Source organism: Passer montanus, unplaced genomic scaffold (genome assembly GCF_014805655.1).
Source record: "Passer montanus isolate IOZ18808 unplaced genomic scaffold, ASM1480565v1 scaffold26, whole genome shotgun sequence".
Taxonomy (NCBI): Eukaryota; Metazoa; Chordata; class Aves; order Passeriformes; family Passeridae; genus Passer; species Passer montanus.
In genome coordinates this window covers 5,837,585-5,853,334 of record NW_024367261.1, presented here as the reverse complement: position 1 = coordinate 5,853,334, position 15,750 = coordinate 5,837,585, and the positions used below count along the sequence as shown (strand labels likewise).

Genomic DNA, 15,750 nt, shown 5'->3' with positions numbered 1-15,750 from the left:
CAGGAAGAGACACAACTCTGATTTTTATTTCTAAGTCTTCCATTTGATCTTGTAACCACTATGTTGAAGGTATATGGAAGATCTTCCAATATGAAAGCTGATAAAAATCAGAACTCATATTAATTATATCCTGTACTGCTCACTGCATAAAGAGGAATCTCAAAAACTATACCAAACCACAGACATCTCAGAAAGACTGAAGATAAATTCAAATACTAAATAATCACTTCTCTAGGAAAAAAAAAAATCACCAAAAATTCCATACAGTATTTATAAAGATAACCAAAATAATTTAGCAGATATTTACATAATAGGATGTGATAGCCTCCCTACTACAGAAATGTCACCTGCTATCTGCAAAGAGTCAAATTTCTTCTGACTTCCATTGTGCCTACATATGCTACTGAAGACATTATTACCTGGGGAACTGCTACATGATGCTTCAAAAAACAACTCTTTTGGGGTTGCAGAAAGTAAGTAATCAACATGGTACCTTATTCTCTACATGCTATCCATTTACAGGAAGCAATTTCAACCATACAGAATTAAAACTTAAGTTACCATAATATCTGTAGGGAACCTAAGACAAAGCACTAACTGATGTTTACAGCCATAAATAAGGCAACTGAAAACACCCTAATGTTTTGAATGCACTGATTATTATGAAGTAGTACTTTATATAAAAGTAGAAGTAACACTGAAAACAAATATAAGCTATATAACATGTACAGTTTGTTTTATCATTATGTTAGTATCTTGGAAAGAGGACAAAGAGAAAAAAATGCATCATCTGCAGGAATTTAAAGACTCAGTGAACTTCTATAGGGCCCTCGCAACTGACTTGCAATGACATAAAAAGTTTGACTAATGTTCTCCTGTAGTTTTCTACATTGCCTTTGCTGACACTGAGGCCAGAAATAAGGCACATTAAAAAGGTACATACATTTATCTTTAATACACTCTGCATTAAAATTTTGTAGAAATATGCCAATTCAAGATCCTTATTGTCTGCACAATCACAATAAGAAATGAGATGTTAATCTATTTAAATGTTTCAAAATATGCCATAGACAGTTTGAGTCTTTAATTTCAAATTGAAAACAAGTTTAATTTAACGGAGTATTTCCAAGGAAACAGTATTTTGAACATGATAAAACCAGGTTTCAGATTAATGCAGTTCTGCATAGAGAGGAAAAACCAAAAATATATCAGGCAGTCATTTTGCATAGCGCTCAAAACTGTTACTCCTGTAACATTTTGCTTATGATTGCTCTAATGTTCCTAGAAGGATTCTCATTTACTAACATACCTCCCACTTTGAGGTTCCACCATTTCATCCTGTGGCCTGTCCCCAAGGACTAGAGGCTTTTTGGGGACCATACTGTCAGAAAATAATAGTTGCAAATAAAATAATATAATGTAAATGTGGGCTACAGTAAAGTTATCATCTATGCACTATATTTATGTGAATGAGCTCCAGAAGAAAGAAGATTTTTCAAGAAGCTAAGACCAAGAAATTAGATATATTATCTTAACTCTATTTTATATAATTCTCAATTTCTAGCATACACCAACAAAGACAGAAAACTTTGTCACAGCTCCAATATTTGTGACCAGGTAAACACAAACCTCAAACAATTTTATTACACATTTAGTTAATGTTCATTTCTGTCAAAGTCTGGTCTCATACATTCAGGTAAAAAATGAATTACTGCTACAGTTTAAGAAAAGATACACTTGCTGATTCATGACCTGATCTCTTCTTGCAGCTGCTACAATTCAAATGAACACACTAATGAAAGAAGGATACTTCAGACCTTATCAGATTCTACCCTATACACAAGTGCTCTGCTAATAATGCTGCAAGGCCTACTTATATGTAAATAGAGACTGACTGAAATTTTGCATGCTGTTTTAACAAATGCCTGTTCTTGTAACAAATAGCTGCTGAAGACATATTAAAAGTATAAAAATAGATCTTAGGCCTGCATAAAATTTTGGAGTACATTAGTAATGTACAAAAAAAATACAAACCAACCATCAACTGACAATGTTACATATTTTGTTTATTGGTTAATACCTTAGGCCTGCATAAAATTTTGGAGTACATTAGTAATGTACAAAAAAATACAAACCAACCATCAACTCACAATGTTATATATTTTGTTTATTGGTTAATACTTCTGTTGAACAAGAAAATGGGTATACTGGATGCCAAAGGGAAAGCCAACTTAGTGCAACACAAACAACTTGTAATATAAAAGTACAGTTTGTGTTTGAAGAGCTACACATACATCCTCTAGAAAACAACAAAGCATTTATGACTCAAACACTCTAAAACAGTTCAGGCTCCGCCAAAGGCATAGGTGTCATGAAACTTAATTCTCATGGTATTTTTGTTTTGGATAGTTTTTCCTTTTTTACTTCACCACCTACTTCATCACATACACAACACATACTACACAAGATACTGCCAAAACAACAGATGACTGATTGTATATCCACTGTTAAAAACCAGCCATAGTGTAACAAGTCTCTAAAGCCTTATTAACACTGCTTTACTAAAAACATACTGATTACTTGCATGAATTGCTGTACTAACATTTTATTTTAGTGCACTACATTTAGCAGAACTTACACATGGTGCTATAAAGCCTGGCCATGAATATCTGCATCAGCACCACCACACCACAGACTAAACAACCCTGCTCACAGAAGTGTAAGCTCAGTGCTATCTGCTAAAAGGATACAGCCTTTCTAAACTTAGTTTTCATCAATTCTTCTGCATGGCTTACTACTCCCAGTCCTTGTTTTCATTTTTCTTTAAAAAAAAAAAAAATCAGCAGTGTTCCAGGCCAGGCTGGATGGAGCATTGAGCAACTTGGTCTAGTGGAAGGTGTCCCTGCCCTTGGCGGTGGGGTTGGAACGGAATGATCTTTAAAGTCCCTTCCAACCCAAACCATTCTATGATTCTGTGATTTTGCATTTTAAACATACATCTTCCTCAGCTGTTCTAAAAGCACTGAAGACTGTTTAGAAGTACATGGTATTACTATAATTTGGCCATTCTTATTAATTGTATTTACAAATCAATGAATAAGAATGGGTAGAAATTCAAGAAATTCAAGAAATGGAAGATAAAAGTATTATTCCCAGAAGTTCATTTTCCCTAGGAAATAAACAGGTCTCTCTGGTGAAAGATTTCAAAAGCCAAAAGGCTGTATTTAAACTAAAATTAATGGGCATAAGCTAAACTGTGACCCAAAGTAGCATTCCCAGTTCCTTTGTTTCAGTTTCTGCTTTCTGTTCCTAGCGTCACCCTCTTTTGCTGTCACAGCTACTCATGAAACGATACAAGCAGCCATACTGGGGAAAAAAACTGAATGAAAACAAACTCACTCTGGAGATCAGCTTTTGGAAAATAAGTTATCCAATCAGGTTTACCATGAAGCTGACAGAAACAGACACACAAACTGGGAAAAGGGACATCAACTCAATGAGTGTTCAGAGACTGCTTCTTCTCCTGGCCAAATTTTTTTATTTATTTTTAAGTTAACTGGACATTTCAACAGAGATGCAGACATAACTTACTGCTAGTTAATAGTCCCCTTCCTACCATGCTTTCTAATCATCACCTTGGTACTGTTCCCCATACACCCATTATCCTTCTACTGTTACTGTCTCCAATTGCTCACATAACCATCCACAATGTTCCACATGAGCCAAACAAAGCAAAGCCAAAGAGAGTATAAAAGGAGAGATTATATATAAATAGAAGCCCTTAGGCTACAAAAGACAACATGAAACTAAGAAAGAAAACTGGAAAAAAAAAGAACAACAGGAAAATATTTACAAAGCGATATGACAGTTGGTTAGAACTTTCAGCAAGAACTCAAAGATATCTAGGTAATTATTTCAGATATCTGTACTGTAGCAGCACATTAGGACTCCTTGTGTCAAACACTCTACAAATACCAAGATGAATTTTGTTTGAATGATATTTCAACCTTACTACAATTCACTGAACTTAATTCTCACTTCCCTTTTTCTCATCCAGTACCATCAATTACTGACTCTATCACACCACATGGAGGTATCAAAAAGCAACTTCGCTGTTCATCTGCTCTGCAACACCAATTCCCATATCCAGTTCTTCCTTCCTAGTAAAGCGTTTTTTTCACACTTTCTTCAGTGTGTTGATAATGTTCTCAAAGTTGGTCACAAACTTCTGCAAAATTAACATATTGCACACCTTCAAATTTCTACTCAATCCAGTTACTCACCTAGATGCATTAAAGAATTTAATGACCTAGGTCATTAGAGTGACAGAACCAATTCTGTGCTAAAACACAGCCACAAGAAGCTATGCTACATCCACACCCTAAACAAAAAAAGAGCTGTGCTTCTTCAAAAAAGGATAATTTTTGCCCTGCTACTTTCAGATATGCAAGATCAGATTTCAGGAGCAGCACCTTCAAGTACTACAATAACATGAAAAATGGATCTCCTATAGCAGGTTTTTAGTAAAGGGTTTTTGATTATTTCAGGCAAATCTTGCTAAGTAGAGCACAAAAGCAAGAATGCTCTTAGACATACTCCTATAATACATGGACTAAATAGTTTAAGCTGAGTTTATTAAAATAAATAAATAGAAGTAATAAAGACTACTACCAAAGGGAACTCCAAACAAACAGCACAAAATTATCCATTGACATTTATGAAAGTTGGAAGCTGTACTTCAGCTTACAGATAGATATCTCAGTTGCCTCGGGTAGGCTAGGATTTACTTTAAACAGTACTGTAAAATACAGCTCTACCACTCCTACAGCTAGGCTAACACCTTGAGAACACTTGATTTTGCAAGTAAGGCATTTTAGCTAATTGACCCAGTTAGTTACACACTGGTCTTGTACAGATATGGTCCTTCTGAACTCTGTTCCCATTATCAGATGACAAAAAGAAAAAAAAATGGCAAAAATGTACCTGGAGCAAGCCAGGTGAAATACAACAGGCAGTGAAAAAGAACTAATAAATCCAAACTGACAGAAATTGGTTTTTATAGTCCTATTTCTCTGCATTAAATTCCCCAGTTTACTTATTATGGAAAAATTTATTAGTTTGAATGCAAGGTAACACTGAACTGTAAGAGATTCATCCTGCACCTCAAAGACCTCCTGGACCTGAAAACAGGGTCTAGAGATACACATTTAACATCCAGTGAGGTGCCACATGTTGATTCCTGGTCTTTATCAGCCAAGCTACATTTGGCTTTAGCTGTGTGTACAGTATTTCCCAGCTACCATACTACACAATGAAAAAAATTAACATCTTAGCTCATTATGCAGCTAGTGTTTCACAAAGTGACACAAAATGAAGGTCACAAGGCTGAAGCAAGGATGAGGCAGTATTAACTGCAAAAAGTACCCCTCTATTTTTTATGCAATCTCAGCAGGCAACTTTGCAGGTCATAGCTATGTACATCTCACAAGTAACCATTTAAATACAAAACCTTGAAAAAGCGATGTTTTCCCACTTTTGCAGGATTGCCTTTCTGAATTTGAAATTACTAAAATCCAACATATAGTATCTACGGTGAAGTGTTAGAGGAGTTATGTAAAATGACACATCCACATACGTGGATACTTTTTGACATCCATCACTTCAAAAAAGCTATCTTCCAAACTAAGTAGACAGAAAACTATTTCAAGAAGAGACCACCAGCAAGGCACAATAAGAACCTCTCCTTAACACACAGCAGCAGGATACATTTTTACAAAATGTTCTTAAAATTAAAAATACCCCAAAACCAAAAAACCAAGAAACCCACACACACCCCCCCAAAAAATGAAGGTGTTCCTAAAATTGGTAGCAGAATGTTACTTGAAAAACTAATTTCTACCACCTAAATTTAAAAATAATTAGGTTTTCACAGTGTAACAAAAGCAGCTATGGATGTAAGATTTTCATAGGGAAGAACTCTCCCAGGGATAACTTTTGAGAACAGAAATAACAACAAACTCATAAATGCACCTACAACTTGCAGAGAGGCTACTACTGAGAGGCTATTCCTTCAAAAGATCACTATGCAATACTATAAGGAAAACAAAGAAGTTTGAATACTGTTTCTGACTTACAGAAGGCTTACAGGGCTCTGGGAAAATGAAAGAAACAAACTGCAGCAAGACAAAGAAAAGACAAAGGCACTGAATTTCGTCCACAGTTCTTTTCTCTCAAGATTTACTTTCATAGGAGGGCATAAGCACCTGCAACATGCTTGTACAGTACCTAGAACAGGGACAGCCAGTCCTGACTACAACACTGAAGCAGAACCAGAGAATGTACTACAGCACATTAGAAAGCAGTCCTACAGTATATCAGAATTAACATACATCCTCTACCAAAAGCAGTGAAAGATGAAAAGGAACTAAAGTGCTTTAGCAGAGATTTCATTAGCACTTCAAGACTTTCCCAGGTGAGATTCTATCTGCCTCAGCAGACTTAAAAGCATGTATCACTTGTGCTTCAACAGATTCATAATTCAGATGGATTATGGGAAGCAGCAGCTTCTTACTCATCAATTCTTGTTCCTTCCATAGGGTGACAAATTCCCCTTCAGAATATTCCCCTTTATTCTTATTACTGTTTGTCAACAAGTAGCCTTAAGAATAACTTTCTGTTTCAAAATTGATATGACATCCATGAAAAGATCACACTGAGGAAATAAGCTGGTCTGCTACACACCCTAAAAATTACATGAATGTCTGTAAATCCATATAACCAAAACCCAACACCTTTAAAGGTAACAGGAGGGTCAAAGTAGTCATTCAAACCCTAACTTTTTTGTCAAGAAAAAAATGAGATGATGTTTTGGTATTTATTGTCCACTGATTTGTGGACAATAAATACCACAATCAACTCTCTTAAAAGAATCAAGTATAAGAGTGCAACTTCTCAAGAATAAGGAATCAAGCTATATAAAATGGTAAAATATGAAAATAATTTTGATACCAAAGACATCTGTTGACTGAAAGATTATATAAGGCAGTATTTCAAGAAATAATTAATTCATAATGTACTCTGCTTACCCATCTCTTCCCTTACTGACAATTTTAACTTCGAAATAATATATGCCACAGGCTGCAGGTATAGGATGTGTAGCTCGAACAGAAGCAGCATCTTTTGGAGTTTTTCCATGACCTGAAAAACAAGAGCATTCAAAACATACAAAAAATGTATTTTAGTTAATTGCAGAAGGTGACTCAAAGCTATGCATGCCAACTACTCAAAACAAAAGACTTATGCAATGAGCAAGCAACATACTATATTTTATTCAACCTGATTTTTATGCTGGAGTATTTTGTTTCAAATACTGCAAGCACACCTGTACTGCAACCAAGGATGCTAAAAGAAGTCCTGGATATAGTAATCCAAATAGGTCCTACAGTTATTTAAAGGGAAACCAGGAAAACGTTTCACCATTTTAAGTAACACAATTGACAAAAGGCCATCTGTGGTTGAAAGAACTATATGATTTCTCAAATGCACAGGGCTTACTTATTTTTGTAGACTGAAACACAACATAAGAGAGTTTCATCTAATGCTTAGTACTTCTGAATCTACAAGTTACTGAAGACACTTCAATTCCAATGTCCTCTGGAATAAACATCAGTCATTATACAGAACATGCTACTCACAATCAATTTCCACATTCCAACATAGTTTCAGGACAGCATTAAGCCTTACAGCCTGCAACTGAGCTCATGCAGCTCCTACTCCTTTTTCTTATTAGGCTCACTATACATTAGCCCTGCCACAATAATGCCCAATTTCAGCTCTTGTCTACTCTCAGGATTTTCAACATAAACCCAAGAACCACTTGCATTCTCCTAATACCAACCTTCTGAATGTGTCATCCTCTTCAGAGCCCTTTCCAAAAGCAACCTGGAAGCAGGCTTTTGACCAGATGACTTGTTTTAGCAACAACTGCTCATGCAAGCACAGTGTCTCCCAAGTACACCCAAACTCCTCAATTTTTGTGTGACAGTCATGCATGGGGGCCACTGGACATAGTTTAGAAAAATTTACCATACACAACGAAAAGTATATTGCATCATGGCAAGAGGTAAGGTAATTCAGTAAGATGGAAACCAAGAACAGACTGTCACTGCCATAAGAATAATTCATGCAGATCCCATGCCTGCTCTTGAAGTGGATCTGTAGCACGATGAAAGGAGCTGCCTGTTTTGAGTGTTCTGTACAAATCACTTGTGCTGCAGCACTCCAGCTGCCATTTCCAGTCCAGACAGGGAGGCCTACTGCACCTGCATAGCAAATGATCTGCATATGCAAAAATCCCACAACCAAACACACTTCTTTCAGGGGCATTCACAATGGTATTACTGCTCAGGCTCAGATTAATCATGTCTCAGGTGCAGCAAGTCAGGTCACACAGCAAAGAAGAAACTGTAGGAGAATGCCTAGGCAGATAGAAAGATAAGGCCCAGCTGGTCCACAGTAACAAAACCTCTAAGGGCAGAGGGTCAGGGATTGACCGGTACAGAACCTCTGAGCACAGTGCTCCCTTGTGCAAATGCTCATAGAAATGTCAGTGCTTACCAGCCTGCAGAGCCAGCACCCACCAGCTCCCAACCAATGGCACGTGCTCAGCCAGGGAGAACGCTCACCATGGCCGCACCAGCAACCAAAACCTTCTTGCACACCACAAATTCTTCAAACCACTGACACTAGGTTTAACATACCATGTTTTCTCTGATGTTAATGATTCACCCCAGTGTGCTACTACCCAAACACAAGCGGCCAACCACCTTACTTTTCTGAGTGCAAATCTATTGCTTGTTTCAGGGTTTTGCTAGTACTACTAAACATTTTGTGTACAGATCTTTCAATCACCTCACGGGTTTGACAATGTTAAGTTTGCTGCCTACATTCTGCATGTTGATTTCTGCATGTTGATGTGATGTATCACATGAGGAAAAACCAGTAATTTACTCCTCTATACACAATACATTTCATTGTTCACTACTTTTAAGTTATTTCCTCAGGCTGTGACAACCAGTGTAATAACCCAACACATAATCTTAGTTAGAGCTTCCATGAGTTTGCTTAGTTTTCAAATGCTGATAGGTCACTATTTAGCTATCACAGATTATCATGCCTAAGTAGTTGAAATCCTTCAGCTAAAAGGGCAGAACATTGAACTCCTAAGACATCCCTGAAGTTAAAAAGAGTCCAATTAAACAATATATTGGAGGAAGGAAAAATACTTTCTTCTAAAATGTCTTTAGGTTTTTACTTTTAAATAGACTCCAAAGAAGTTCCCTTGGTTACTCTATGCACTTGACAATCTGTGTAGTTTCAGTCTGAGTCATTCTCCTTATATGGGAAAGTCTTCCACATAGAAAAGACTAAAGCAGTAGGAACAAGCCAAATATTATTGAAAATGTAAATCTATTACCCAGCAGACTTAGCTTTGTGAAATCACAATCTAAGTGTTTGGCAACAATACCTATTTAAGGCGTTCTTAACACCTCTTCCTTAAACTCCCCTTCTCCCACCTCCTCCCCAATTCAGGCATTTATTTGCAAGGACATACCAGGACCCAGATTGATTAGCTGATCGGGGTTTAAGAAACCTACCAGATTTTTTTTAAGCAGCAGATCAGTTCCCTGATCCAGTTCACAACACAGCCACACACAGCTGTCACACTGCAAATAAGAGGTCAACAGTGGGGCAGAAGTAACAGGACACCTTACCAGTATTGCCAAACACTTCATGTGGTGAAGCAACATGCTTGGGGAAGTCAGTGCCCAAAACTACTTTCATCCCATTAAAACAGAAGACACCCTAAATTTAGAACTGCTGTCCTTTTAACATAATCTCCTATGGATCCTGTTTTACTGTTTGAGCATACTGCTTTTATTTGTACTTACATACAATTAATATGTAAGCCTAGGAGAAGGCTAAACATCATCCAGTTAACTACTTTCCAATATTCCAAGTATCTTCACACTGTCTAAACATGGTAGTTAAGTCTTTCAGTACCACCAGGCTACACTGAATTACGTGTGGTCATGAGATCCTATCAGCCTGCTTTAAAACAAGAAAGAGGCTCTTAACTGAACAGTTAGTTGAACTGCAAAATTTCTTACCAGAGGATACTATAGATGTTAGTGTTTATGAGAACACTGGGTAAGCTTCTAGAACTGCAGATGACTGATGCCTTGAGTTCAGAATGTCCTTCAGCTTAAAATGGCTGGAAGCCGAGAGGGGAAACAGACATATACCGATTATGCCCAACATGTTTTTAGATTTTTTTCTCAGGCACCTGTGACCACTGTCACCAATGGGACTCTTGAGCTGAGTGGCCCATTAACTTGATGTATCCTACTGCTGCCACATCCTTTGGTAACCTGAATCCTCACTTCCTTGCTTGTGAGTAAAAAAGAACTTCGACACCCAACTCTGAACTTCTGAATCGGAGGTTCCAAATCACCTGAAGTAGATCACAGAAACACTGCCCAATGTTTCCCCAACACAGGCCCCTTCGACAGTCACAAGCCATAGGCAGAGTACTTAAAAGAACACTTTTGAAGTATGTACTATTTAACAATAAGGATTTTCAGCATTAAAAAGAGAACTCTGCAAACAGATGCACTGGGGGCAGTGAAGGGAAAACAGTTCTACAAATCTTTACACTGTAAACCAGATCATATGTAAGTTCATTTACTAGAACTGTTTTCACTTGGGCATTCATTAGACGTGTTTGACAACCATAAGCTGACCATGCTTTATATAATTTTTTAAGCACTCACACTAATGATTTTTAGTCAGTAGTATCACTACCACTTAAGCAAAATTACAGTGAAATTAATAAAAATTTTAATTCTATCTACTTGGGAAAAAGCTAATTCAGATATAAATATGTTTGGAGAAGCCATCTCTGCTTTCAAAAAAGATAATCTTTGAACCTAAATCTTTATAATGCATACAAAGCAAATAGTCCAAAAGAAATCTATGGGAGCACCTACCTAGACAGAAGTAAGCATGTTTATCTAGTTTAAATCCTTAAACGAAGTTTACCTAAGCTGAACTGCAGTTATTTCCAACAGGTGGTTCAATGACTTGCTCACACAGCCAAAAATAAAATAATCAAAGCCTAATCTTCTGTTGTATTCATTAGGCAAGTTTCACTGAGACAAGAATGGAACAGGCTACCCAGGGAAGTGATTGAGTCACCACCCCTGGAGGTATTTACAAAACCTGTAGATGTGGCACTTAGGGACATGATTTAGTCGAGGACTCAGCAGCACTGTGTTTGTGGTTGGACTTGGTGTTCCTAGAGCTCTTTTGCAAAATAAATGATTCTATAATTCTAAGAAAACCAAATCAAAATACACAAATTACTAATTTTACTTTAACTTCTTCCCCAGTTTTAAAAAAAAAAAGGCAAGACATCTCAGAGCTACAAGGCTGTCCAAAACAGGCAAACTGTACTGAGTGTACCCTGAGTGTTCTCCACGAGAAAAATTGACACCATCCTTGTAACACTGAGTGACAACACAGAACAATTAGTATAGAATCCTCTTCGGTTTCCAACAGGAAACGAAATGCATAGTTTGTACTGAAAAATAGTGTATTTTTGTTCTGCACTACAGACAGTTCAAAGGCAACTGCACTGTAAATAAATGTCTGGCTAAGATCCCCTGGCCTGTGATACATTAGAAAAAGTTCATGCAATGGCAGCTTACTCAAAATTGCATAACTTTCTTCAGCTTTTTTGGACAAATGTCACAAGATTTATTTAAGTGAAGTTTCTATAGGAGTTTCCATGACTTCAGCACCAATTATTTTGTCTGTCCATATAATTCTGTATATAGTTTCTTCCATGGTTACCAATCTGCACTGACTGTGTTTTTATCTCCTTACACTACATAGTACAGACCACTACCTGCTGGAAACCTAACTTGTCTGTCTAGTGGACCTTTCATATCACATACACCATTTATGAATTCCCTGTTTTTCAACAGAATCCATGTGCTAACTCTGAATATTTTAGAAATATGTAGGAATCTTTTTAAAGATGTAATTACTCACTAGCTATGGAATTTTGTGCAGTAATGCATGCTTTATGTGCAGCGTGCACTTATGCTTTCTTTACCACTTACCACAGCTCAGAGCTGTAAAAATTATAATTAAGTGAAATGACATATTTTTTTTTCCTGATACAGTTTTTCATTGTCTCCCTTACAAAGACACACCATGAACAACAGGTAGTGAGACAGCGTTAGCTTTCTATCAGCTTGCACAGCTAACTGGCAGCAGCACAAAAATGTATGACTGTCCACAGGAAAAACAAAAATACTCTAGGTATAGTCTTTCATATATTTATGGTATCACTGATGCCATTGTCTATGTATTTTGTATCAAGATTTTAACAAAGCTACCTAATCTGCTAAACAAAAACACCGCCTCATTTAAGTTTTCCTTTCCATGTAACACTATGATTCTGAGAGATAGCATAAAAAAGCACTGACTCTGGGGTTTTGTTGACCCTAAAAATATTTGAAGAGCTTTTATCCTGATGCTAGACTATATTCCTTTTTTTTTAAACCTCCACCACTGGTTTTGTGGCAGTTTTCATTTCTTAAGCACTCTGTAGGATGCTTGCAAAAATCTTCGGGTCCAGAAATGCAGTACACAAAACATCTCAGCTGCAATGGGTAGAAAGAGACATCTACTGCACTTCATGTTTCCATACAACTTGTCCACTGGTAAGCAAGAAAACAAAAGGAATCTTCAGAAATTACATCAAGAGGACCATCTCACAAACCAATGAAACAAAAATACCACTGCTCGCAATACATCAGCACATTAAAATTAAGAAGGTAACTATATGAAAAATAACTTTTAAAGTTTTTGTGCTGATTGTTCCTCTCACACATTTCTTCAGTAACCCCAACACACCCAAGGTGAAGGCAAAGCACTGCTGTTAACACTTTCTGCCTCCTATCAAGTCACAGAAGGAAATTACTCCAGAAAAACAGTTCTATAGCCAGAAATCTACAGAGGTAGAAGAGAAAAATGAAGTGTACACGGCACATATACTACAGTAATAGAAAATAGTAAGAATTGCTTTAGGTTACTGGCTTCATTGGACAGATCTATCTTTTTCCTTGAGTATTTTGGTCAAGAATACAACAGTTCTTTATCCCTGCTCAATATAAAATTCATATTTCCTTTAAAAAAAATCCAATGTTCTTCCACTACTACTTAGGCAATTTCAGAAGCACTGAAATTGTCAATATTACAAAAGAAGATACTGTGAGTGCTTTCTTTTGAGAACTGATTTGTAGAAACACTATTTCACAGGGCTAAGCACATTCTTACTTGCCATCTTCCCTTACTCTCCTCATTTTCTCCTCTTTTATTGTATTCTTAGGGCTGAAGGATGCAGGAGGGAGAAAAGGCAGGAGATGTTCAGCATGTTTGCTCCCTGGTTCTCAGGCAGAAATACTCGGATACCATTCACTGCTTAGCCCAGTTAGCAACTCCAGGTACCAGGCTGGTTAATATAAACAGGAGTTGCCCTAACAGCCACCTTCATTAAATTACCCAGAAGAAAAGATGGGCCACTTAAGAAGCCATTTACCCCCATCTGCACTTAGGAAAAAGAAAAGCACAGACATGTTATACTGGCATCTCTCCTTTTCAGAGTCCTTTGGGCTAACCTAGGTACTCTTCAACCTTCAGCACTTACCATTATTTAAGAGCTAGAGTAAAGGTATTTCCTTGTCATAACCTACTAACTGTGCTTCATGACTTCTGTAACTTCTTTGAGGTAATGATTTTCCTTAACACCACGGCAAAGAAGATAAGTGAGGAGAAACAGGGATAGCACAAGAAAAGCCTAAAAATATACTTCTGCAATAACACTGAGAGATCACAGAGGTTCGACCTCTAAATTTTAGCTTATGAGAAAAAGAAGTTGGCCAAAGCAAAACAAACCAGCAGAAGGAGTTGATAGCCACTAAGCTATGATCATCTCAGAAGAAAAAAAACACCAAAACCAAACAACCTACTGCCACTAAGCACTAGAAAATACAAAATGTTTCTAAAAATACAAGGTCATAAAACACTGAACAAAAGCCAGGAAATTCAGAGTTGAGTATTAAATTACACATCCTTAAATCACTTGGTGCCTCCCAGAAACCTGCTCTACAGTCATCAAGCTCCTTTATTATCTTTGTACAGTGCATTAAACTTAGCATTTTTAACAGAGTATTTTGTGTGTAATAATAAAACCGCTCTATTAAAAAAAAAGTCTCCCAGAGTACATTTAATCCTTTCATGGCAGCCAAATCCTGCCATGTGTTTGTGTTGCCGTTTTCCTCCTCCGATTAAACAGTAACATGTTTATCGAGATTTCCCTTGAATTTCTCCACTGCAAACTCTGAGAAAGGGTAACTGCACGGTTGTTTTTCTCCCCTCCCACTACGTTCATTTGACTACAGACTGACAAAAGATCCAGCTCTTCACAGCCAACTCAGAAGTGGTTTTGAATCCACAACACTTCTACTTCAGGACTTTGGGCCTAGAACACCAGATGTGTCTGTGTTTTTTCAGGTCAGAGTGTAGGCTTATGTTTCCAGGTTTTATGACATTTCATAACAATCTACACAAATTTTTCTTCTAATGCCTCTAGCTGATGTTATTTTTTAATAAAAAAGCATACTGGTTTTTACCTTTTATTTGAAAATCTGTAACTTTAACTGTGGAACGTCTAGGAATAAAGTTTTAGTCACCTTTATTAATGTAAGTCCTATTGTCGTTCCTTCCCTCAAATCACTCTGTGCAATAGTTAGGCAAGACTATTACCAGTGACTTTAAAGTAATTTTTTTCACAGTTTAAAAATAAACCGTGTTTTTCTCAGTGCTTTCCCCTCCCGTCATTTCCGTGTTCAATAGCTTAACGCTTGCTTGCTGCTCTTAACTCCATTTAACCCTTGCTCTTCTCGAGAGGGGGGGAAAAAAAAAGCAGCCACTTCTTTTTCTCGCTCATTACCATAAACAGGACACGTCATGCCGAGCGTCCTTTATTCTCCTGCCTCCGACCCAAACGTTCCGGCGATACCTGAATCCACGGAGGAAGTCTCGGAGTTTACATAATGCCCACTCCAGAAGCATAAGGAGGCGGGGGCGGCCCCTTGTGTCCCCCCCCTTTCCCCGCACGGCGACAGAAACGGGGGGTGGGGGGAGGGGAAAGGAGAGAAAAATAAACCTGAAATAAGGGAAAACGAGCCCCTTATCTCCACGCTGCGGGGGGAAATTTAGGGGATCGGAAAACAGGGAAGGAGGAGGGAGAGGAGCGTGTGTTATTTCCTGTTATTGTTACTCCTGTGCCCACTGCCCGACGGAGGGGTCGGGCAGCCCCCGGCCCGGGGGGATCAGGGGGTGTAGCGGCGGCCCGGGCCGCCCCTCCTCACCTTTGTAGTGCACCCGCAGGTTGTTCTGCGAGAGGCCGATGTAACTGAATTTGTCCTTCGGGCTCCAGGAGCGGGGCAGCGGCGTCTCCTGCTCGTCCACGGCCGGGTAGAGCCTCTTCAGCCGCCGCTTCAGCTCCTTCTCCTGCTCGTTCAGGGCCGGGTCTCCGTGCGGGAAGGGCGCCGGGGCGCTGGTGCCGCTCCCCGCCGGCAGGCCCAGCGCGGCGCCGGCACCGCCGCCCCCCGCCTG

General features: G+C 38.2%; 1 protein-coding gene across 4 annotated transcripts in view; it reads right to left on the bottom strand.

Annotated features, from left to right (window-relative positions):
- The window catches only part of RANBP9 (RAN binding protein 9), a 38,714-nt gene extending 22,973 nt beyond the window's left edge, over nucleotides 1-15,741 (bottom strand). For 3 of the 4 annotated variants that reach the window (XM_039712216.1, XM_039712217.1, XM_039712218.1), the window contains exons 1-2: nucleotides 15,504-15,528; nucleotides 7,086-7,197 (exon numbers count right to left, since the gene is read on the bottom strand). The gene's annotated coding sequence lies outside the window, so the exon portion shown is untranslated. Of the gene's footprint in view, nucleotides 1-7,085; nucleotides 7,198-15,503 lie in introns of all 4 variants that reach the window. The other variant, XM_039712219.1, reaches the window with a different exon arrangement.
- Between the last annotated feature and the right edge of the window lie 9 nt (nucleotides 15,742-15,750).